This window comes from Leptodactylus fuscus, chromosome 1 (genome assembly GCF_031893055.1).
Source record: "Leptodactylus fuscus isolate aLepFus1 chromosome 1, aLepFus1.hap2, whole genome shotgun sequence".
NCBI lineage: Eukaryota > Metazoa > Chordata > Amphibia > Anura > Leptodactylidae > Leptodactylus > Leptodactylus fuscus.
In genome coordinates this window covers 5,301,426-5,311,128 of record NC_134265.1, presented here as the reverse complement: position 1 = coordinate 5,311,128, position 9,703 = coordinate 5,301,426, and the positions used below count along the sequence as shown (strand labels likewise).

The window sequence follows — 9,703 nt, the reverse complement described above, 5'->3', positions numbered from 1 at the left end:
GCCAAACATTACAGACTGGACTGGCGTACGGCTGATGCTACAGCATTTGGGCACTCCGTCTTGGCATCAGCATGCCAGGATGACCCACCCTAGGGGAAACAATACTTGCTAAATCCCCAGTTGTGCTGCTGTTGGGCGTAGGGGGAAAGAAAGATTATGAATGATAATCTGTTTTCCCTTAGCCCAAACAGCAGCACAAGGCTCCCTCCCTAGGAGGTACTGGTGTACAGATTCTTTATGTGTGTGTACCACTTTGTAATTGCTCTTTATCTACAATACTTGATACTAACACAAGGGAGGAGCAGGTCTTCCAGCCTCTTATAGGGGTCAAAGCTGTTGGGTAATTAAAAATTCCAGCTGTCCTAACAGATCATTAGGGGCAGAAATACCCCCGGTTGTGCTGCTGTTTGGGCTCAGGGAAAACAGATTATCATTCATAATCTTTCTTTCTCTTCTGAATAAAACATTTCCCACATTCTGGGCATGAATATGGCTTCTCTCCTGTGTGAGTCTTTTGATGGTCAACAAGACTTGATTTCTGAGAAGAACATTTCCCACATTCTGGGCATGAATATGGCTTCTCCCCTGTGTGAGTTCTCTGATGTTGAACAAGCTTTCTCTTCTGAATAAAACATTTCCCACATTCGGGGCATGAATATGGCTTCTCTCCTGTGTGAGTCTTTTGATGGATAACAAGATTTGATTTACAAGTAAAACATTTCTCACATTCTGGGCATGAAAATGGCTTCTCACCTGTGTGAGTCTTTTGATGGATAACAAGATTTGATTTACAAGTAAAACATTTCCCACATTCTGGGCAAGAATATGGCTTCTCCCCTGTGTGAGTTCTCTGATGTTGAACAAGCGTTCTCTTCTGAATAAAACATTTCCCACATTCGGGGCATGAATATGGCTTCTCACCTGTGTGAGTCTTTTGATGGATAACAAGATTTGATTTACGAGTAAACCATTTCCCACATTCTGGGCATGAATATGGCTTCTCACCTGTGTGAGTCTTTTGATGGATAACAAGATTTGATTTACGAGTAAACCATTTCCCACATTCTGGGCATGAATATGGCTTCTCCCCTGTGTGAATTCTCTGATGTTCAACAAGCATTGATTTCCAAATAAAACATTTTTCACATTCTGGGCATGAATATGGCTTCTCCCCTGTGTGAGTTCTCCGATGTATAACACCTCTTTTGATTCCTTTATTTTGCTTTACAGACCGTGATGAACTAGAAGAAAGATCTTTCTTCTGAAGTGCTGAGGGTATATCTGGGGTAATGACATGTTTTTCATATGAATCTTGTGTGATACCATGGTCCTGTGCTGTATAATCTGTAGATATTAGATGTCCCTCTGAGCTCCTGATACAGTCATCTGACAAGAAGAAAACTGGACGTTACTATTATTGAATAATATAACCTTATAAGTATATTCCCCACTGAGCTGCCGCTGCCTGAGACGCTTCAGACCGTGTGAAGAAGTGAAGTCAGTGGCACAGGCAGCAAACGACGGCAGCGCGGCCTACTTCATTAGTATTCACTGTGCTGAGACGGAGGTCAGTGATAGTGACTAGTAATGAAGTGGGGCAGTAGACGCCACCACTGCTCTAGGTCACTGTATTGGTGCTGGTGGTGGGTGAATGAAGCGGGCCCACCCAGTCACAGCTCTAAGGAAAGGAATGGTGGCACTTACATAGAGATACATCACATAAGATTCATTTCTAGTGCAAGTTACCGGCCTCCTTTTTTCTTAGAGCGGTGACTGGACCTCTGATAGCACCAGTACTGTTCTGATGGCGGCCCTGCCTGTCCCTAGTAGATCACCTTACTCATATTACATAAAGGACATTCAACACAAATTAATTACAATTTCTGCACACAGAGTAGTTTATCTTATCCACAAAAATATATAGGGCACAATGTAGAGATAGTTATCCAAATAATACAAAAACATTGCCGAAATAAGGCAAGGCTACCAAAAGAATGTAGAAAAAAAATATATCAAAATTTTATTAAAGTGATTAAAAACACAGAAATATGATATACATAATCAATATACATATACAAAAGATTGCATATAGTTGTACCTACATGAACCCTCAGTATACGAAATTAATGCCATAAAAACCCATACCATGCATTCCCCCTACGCCCAACAGCAGCACAACTGGGGTATTCCTGCCCCTATGAGCTGTTAGGACAGGTGGAATTTTTAATTACCTAACAGCTTTGACCCCTATAAGAGGCCAGAAGACCTGCTCCCCATTGTGTTTTTTTCTGTCCTGTGGGACAGGACAGGTGGTAGGGGAGAGGTGCTCCGGCCTCCTATAGGGGCCCCCTCTCCCCCCTTTTTTGTACCTTTAGCTAGCGTGGCGTGTCGGCTCCCCGGTCTGTACCTGCTGGTGGTAAAGTGTCAGTATCCTCCTGTTACGAGCGGACGGCTGGGAGGATTCCAGCGGCAGGGGGAACTTCTGTCCGCTGGCGGAGCTGGGAACCAAGGTGCGGCTCCCAGGTTCGGCCCGAGCCGTGGACCACTTCCAGGTAAGCCACGCATGCGCAGACCACGCGTCCCGCTGTAAGGGCCGCGGCTGCGATTTTCTTCAACCAGCCCAGGTAAGCGCCGCTCACTATGAGTCCCCCCTCCTATTGCAGGTGAGGGGAAAGGATAAAGACAGGAGACACTTTGTTTAAACAGGTTTTGCCTCCCAGACTGAGGTTGCCCCGCCCCTTCCTGCCGGTCCCCCATTTAAACCCCCCTCCACCATTCAAAGTTTGCTTGTCGCTTCGGTTACAGGCACTCCTGAGAGCAGCTGCCTCAGAGTCGAGTCCACTGTGATTGAACTTGGATTCTGATCATTAAGGTTGGTGGAGGGGGAGGGGTGGGGGCTGCTGTCTTGAGGGTTCAGTCCCTCATATTTCTGGGTGTCTCTTGTTTCTCCTCCCTTTTCCTCTGCAGAATGTCTTCCTCATCATCCTCTACACTTCCTCGGAGGAAGACGACATCTAAGAGGAAACATTTGACCTGCGACAGATGTAGGATTCCCCTCCCAGACGCCTGTGAATACAGGTTCTGCCAGGGTTGCAGAGCTCCCCCCTCTGAAGCTACCCCCATTAGGGAGGTAGTTTCATGGGTGAAAGATTTTGTCTCCCATTCAATGAAGAGGGTGGATGAGACCATTTCCAATTTGGCTAAAAGACCCCGGCTGAAGGTAGCCGAGCCCTCTCTCCCCCCCCGGAGAGATTGCATATCGGGGAGGTGGAGTCCTCGGAGGAGGACATTGTGGTGATGGAGAAGGAGATATTTCCCCTCGACAAGATGGGGAGACTCCTTAGAGTCATCAAACCCAGAGACCAGGAGGCGGGTGAAGGTCCTAGCCGAAGAGTTAAATCTTTCAGGGCTAGTTCGGACCTGGTCCACGTAATGGAGGGGGAATGGAGGCGCCCAGAAAGGGCCTTTATACCGTCTTCAAGATTCAGAGCCCTCTTCCCTGTGACGGATTCTCAACAGGGGGTCTGGGGTCCACCTCCCAAGGTGGATGTTGCGGTGGCAAAGTTGTCCCGCCGAACGGTGCTGCCTGCTGAAAACGGGTCAAGCCTCCAGGATCCATTGGACCGCCGCGTGGAGGGGTCCCTAAGAAGGGCGTATTCGGCCGCCTCCTCAGGTCTCTGTGGCCATCTCGACAATGAAGTTGTGTCAGGCCTACGGGTCGAACTAGCGTCCCTAGCTAGGGACATAGACACCCCCACCATCATCATGGGGGATTTCAACATCCCCATTAACACAGACCACCCTTCCGCCTCCAGTCTCTTGTCCCTCACCACCTCCTTTGGTCTCTCCCTCTGGTCCTCTTCTGCCACCCACACAAAGGGGGGCACACTAGACCTAATATTCACCCGCCTCTGCTCCATATGCAACCTCTCTAACTCTCCATCCACGCTCTCTGACCACAACCTGCTGACGTTCTCTGCCCTCTCCTCTCCAATAGACACCCCAACCTCTAAACCAACACGCCCCCGCAGGAACCTCAACCGCCTTGACACCTGCACCCTCTCAGACTCTCCTACCACTCGCTGACATATCCTCACTCCAGGACACAGATGCCGCTGCTGCCTTCTATAATACCACCATTACCTCAGCCCTTGACTCTGTAGCCCCTACACAAACTCCAGAGCCTGACCAACCAATAGACAACCCTGGCACACCGATCAGACTAAAAAACTGAGACGTGCCTCGCGGGTTGCAGAGCACCTCTGGAAGAAAAGCCACTCCCAGGAGGACTTCCTCAGGTACAAAGAGGCAGTTCTCACATTTAAGAACGCACTCACCGCCGCCAAGCAGGTCTACTTCACCACACTCATATCCGCACTCTCTCGCAACCTCAAACAACTATTCTCCACCTTCAACTCCCTCCTCCGTCCTCCCGCCCCCCCTCCGACATCACTTATCTCAGCTGACGACTTCGCCTCCTACTTTAAAACTAAAATTGACAACATCAGAGATAGCCTCACCCTACTCCCCCGACAATCCACCCACCCAACCACTCGCTGCTCCCCATCGCTGACCTGTTTCTCCTCCATCACTGATGAAAAACTCTCCTCCCTAATCTCCAAATCCCACCTCACCTCCTGCGTGCTCGACCCGATCCAGTCACATCTCATCCCCAAACTCGCTGAAGTCATTACTCCAGCCCTAACCCACCTCTTCAATCTATCCCTAACCAATGGATCCTTCCCCTCAGCCTTCAAACACGCCACTGTCACTCCTATACTTAAGAAACCGTCCCTCGACCCGTCCTCTCCAGCCAACTATCGTCCCATCTCACTGCTCCCGTACGCCTCAAAACTTCTCGAGCAACACGTCCACTCTGAACTCTCCTCCTATCTCTCGTCCAACCTGCTCTTTGACAGACTTCAGTCAGGCTTCAGACCCCGGCACTCCACTGAAACTGCCCTAACAAAAGTCACCAATGACCTGCTAACCGCCAAAGCCAAGCGCCATTACTCTGTCCTCCTCCTCCTCTCCTCTGCCTTTGACACAGTTGACCACTCCCTCCTATTAGAAATTCTCTCATCCCTTGGTATCTCAGACTTGGCCCTTTCATGGATCTCCTCATATCTCTCCGACCGCACATTCAGTGTCTCCCACTCGCACACCACCTCCTCACCACGCCCTCTCTCTGTAGGTGTCCCCCAGGGCTCCGTCCTAGGACCCCTCCTGTTCTCCATCTACACCCTTGGCCTGGGCCAACTCATACAATCTCATGGCTTTCAGTACCATTGCTATGCCGACGACACCCAAATATATATCTCTGGACCAGACATTACCTCCTGCTGGCCAGAATCCCAGATTGTCTAGCGGCCGTAGCCTCCTTCCTCTCCTCCCGCTTTCTCAAACTCAACATGGAGAAAACAGAGTTCATCATCTTCAGCCCATCCGGTATGGCCCCTCCACCTGACCCATCTATCAAAGTTAATGGAACCCTACTTACCCCTGTCCCACAGGCCCGATGCCTTGGGGTAACCCTGGACTCCGACTTATCCTTCAAACCACATATTCAAACCCTCAACACCTCTTGTCGCCTCCAGCTCAAGAACATCCACCGAATCCGCTCCTTCCTCACCCCAGAAACTACCAAGATGCTCGTCCATGCCCTCATAATCTCCCGCTTAGACTACTGCAACACCCTTCTGCATGGACTCCCGGCTAACACCCTCGCCCCCCTCCAGTCCACCTTAAACTGTGCTGCTCGCTTAATCCACCTCACCCCCGATCTTCATCAGCTGCTCCCCTCTGCCAGTCCCTCCACTGGTTACCCATAGCCCAGCGAATTGAGTTCAAGCTACTAACGCTAACATACAAAGCCATCTACAACCTGTCCCCTCCATATATCTCTGACCTCATCTCCCGCTACCTGCCCACACGTAACCTCAGATCCTCCAATGACCTCCTACTCCGCTCTGCCCTCATCCGCTCCTCACACAACCGTCTCCAAGATTTCTCCCGTGCATCCCCCATACTCTGGAACTCCTTACCACGACACATAAGACTGACCCCCACAATCACAGGATTCAAGAAGGCCCTGAAGACTCACCTATTCAGGAAGGCCTACAACCTCCAATAACACTATCACCGCACCCCCATCTGTACAGTCTCCCCCTCTCCTTCTGTCTCTACCCCCCCTTCCCTCATAGATTGTAAGCCCTCACGGGCAGGGCCCTCTACCCCACTGTGCCAGCCGATCACTGTTAGTATGATATGTACCTGTATATTTTGTGTATTGTATGTAACCCCCAAATGTAAAGCACCATGGGATTAAGGGTGCTATATAAATAAATAAATAATAATAATAATAATAATAATAATAGACACAGGGGTCCACCGTGATGACCTCCTGTCGGCGATGTCCGACATCAATTTGATGGTGGACCACCTTGCTGAAGCGTCTAGGATGCAGATTAAGCTAGCCTTCAAGTCAATGGCCCTCACCACCGTGGCCAGGCGTTCATTATGGCTAAAGCCGTGGAGGGTGGACAATGCATCTAAGATGGGGCTTTGCACTCTGCCGTTTGAGCCAGGCAGGCTTTTTGGCAGAGCTCTAGATCGAATTATGGAGGATTTGGCGGATACTAAAACAAAGAATCTTCCGCAACCACCCGAAAAGAGGAGGTCGTCTTTTCGGGGCCGAGGTTCCTCTGCTAGAGGCGCTAGAGGACGAGGGCGCTCCGCTCCCCAAGGCAGGGGCAGAGGCCGCGGTACCTCCCGCAAGAGGGACCCCTGACTAGCCCACCCACGTCCAAACCCCTCTGGACAGAGACGGGCCCGCTTATCATCTAGGCGCCCGACGCAGGAATTCCGGAGTCTCCCAAGACAAAACAAAAGCTAGTTTTTTTTTCTAATAACCAAGATAACATCTCACCCTTTTCAGGGCTCCAAACAACTTCATCTGATAACACCCAGCCAGAAGGCATTTTCTCCAGTGTTCTTGGTACCCAAGACAGCGGGCAGAGGACGCATGTTCATCGATCTCTGAGCAGAGACCTTCAGGTCGGGGATATTCTCACGAGGGCCCGGAATTCAGTCCAATACTCTGGACCAGAGAGACAAAGATCTAGATGGAAGTCTACGCCCTCAGAGCTCCACCCTCCCACGAGGCATAGCTTCAGCCCACCATGCCTTCAAAGAGGCAGTGGCTCCGGTTGTCATCCTGCGCCTTTAAATAGGCTTCGGAGCCCCGTAACCGGGCAGATGGCCTCTCAAGGCCCGGATCGAGGAGATCCTTTCCAGGCAGGTTCACACCGTAGTAGCCGGATTCTGCCAGCGTGCCTGGCCGATACACCCACTAAGGTGGGTCGTGATTTCATCAACATGAATCCAGTTCCGGGGAATCACCATGGACTCTCTTACTTGGGGGATCTCGGTGCCCACCCCTCGCTGAGGGAGGTCTGTTCAGAATTTCCCCGTCACCTGGAAGGTTACGGTCAAGCCGGATATAGGGGTCCTAGGTGGAGCATCCATCCCTATAAGAACAACCCCTGGAGCTCGGTGGCACGTACACCTTCAGTACAACTAGATCCCGAGAGTCTGGAATCACTGTCCTGCGGGACTGCCAAAGCCTATCCAGGTAAGCATCAGCACCCGGCAAGTCCTCGGCCAGGTTTACCTGGACCCTGTTGACAACAGATGCCTCCCTCACAGAATGGGGAGTTCATCTGGGGGAGACCCTGGTACGAGGCACCTGGTTTTACCTGAAGAGAACGCGCTTATCCAGCTGGCAAGAGCCTACGGCAGTTCACGTGATACCTCGGACATTGGCACCACTTCCACCGGGAAGAGAGTCAAGATCCGAGCAGACAGCCTGACGTTAGTCTATTACAGCCATCATGGGAGGAAGATCAACACCTTCCTTACTCTACAGATTGCCAACAGGAACTTCACCTTCTCAAGACAAGTTCTCTCCCAGCTGTCAACGGTTCAAATCCCAGGTTATTGGAACTTTCTACGGGTTTGACTCGCCGGAGCGAGGGCCACCTCAGGTGAGTCCTCCCTAAACCAGGGTGCCTTCCACCATCTGATCAAAAGATGGGGTCTCCCCGAGGTGGATCTGATGGCCACCTCAAACAGCGCCAAAAGAGAGGGCGGTTGCCTCCCGCCTCGGGAAGACAACCTTCCGGCGCTGAATGCCCTGTCAATACCTTGGAGGTTCAAACTGAGAGACGTTTTCCCCCCTCTTCTGAGGATTCTAAAGGTATTGACGAAACCCAGGCAGGACCAGATCCCGGCAACGGTAAGCATGCCGTTCTGGTCAAAAGGGCCATGGTTCACCGTCTTCATTCCTATGAGGCGGGCGAACTGGAGGCTTCCACCAGTGGAAAATCTGGTAATCCGGAACAGTCGGCCTCATCAGAGCCTAGACAAATTCAACCTCACTGCCTGGAGGTTAACCAGCCTCTAGCTGGCGAAAGGGGATTGTCCCAGGGAGTGCTTCGGACCTTGGCGCACTCAAGAGCAGAATCAACTAACAGAGCTATCAGAGGGTCGCCCGAGTTTTTCAGAGCTGGTGTACGAGTAACCAGCGCGACCCCAACCGGGATGCAGTCTTGGAGTCCCCACAAGATGGCCTAGAAAAAAGGCTGGCACCCGCTACCCTGAAGGTTCAAGTATCAGCTCTGTCTGCTCTCCTGGAGACCAGATTAGCATTAGATCCTCTGATCAAACAATTTCTAAGAGGGGCTATGAGACTCTGTCCTCAGGTGCAGCTCCCTGTCCCTACCTGGGACCTAGCTGCAGTTCTACAGGGACTCTGTGTACCTCCCTTCGAGCCCCTATCGCAAGTGGATTTAAGGTACCTGTCATACAAAGTAATTTTCCTGCTGGCAATAACCTCTGCCAAGAGGGTTGGGGGACTACAGGTCTTAGCGGCCTCCGAACCATTTATAACGTTCTTCCCTGACAGAGTACAGCTAAGGTTCGTCCCAGGATTCTTGCCAAAGGTACCCACTTCTCGAAATATCAACCAGGTGATTGTCTTACCAACCCTTTTTCCCTCTCCTACCTCGGAGTGGGAGGAAAAGATGCACAAGCTGGACTTGGTGAGAGCATTACAGATTTACCTGGAGCGCACTGCGTCTTTCGGAATTCAGAAAATGTGTTAATTAACGTATTGGGCCACAATAGAGGTACCAAAGCATCCAAACAAACTCTCTCAAGATGGATCAGAGAAGCCATTGTCTGCTCCCTACGGGCTCAAGATCTCCCGGTACCAAACCTTGTCTGTGCCCACGCCACCCGTGCAGTGGCGACATCGTGGGCTGAAAGACGATCTCTTTTCTTAGAGCAGATAGGTGCCGCGGCTTCCTGGAGTTCACATCTGACCTTCGCCAAACATTATAGATTGGATTGGCAGACAGTAGAGTCTACGGCGTTTGGACACTCGGTATTGGCATCAGCCTGCCAGGATCACCCACCCTAGGGCTGAGCTATACTTGCTAAATCCCCAGTTGTGCTCCTGTTGGGCGTAGGGGGAATGAAAGATTATGAATGATAATCTGTTTTCCCTTAGCCCAAACAGCAGCACAAGGCTCCCTCCCTATGCTCTAAATTTGTACAAATTTTCTGTACTATGATTATTTCTGTGAAATATACGCTGTACTTATACTTGTTACTAACACAATGGGGAGTTGGTCTTCCGGCC

General features: G+C 50.8%; 1 pseudogene; it reads right to left on the bottom strand.

Moving 5' to 3' along the window:
- Positions 1–430: 430 nt before the first annotated feature.
- The window catches only part of LOC142192831 (uncharacterized), a 319,569-nt pseudogene continuing 310,296 nt past the window's right edge, over positions 431–9,703 (bottom strand).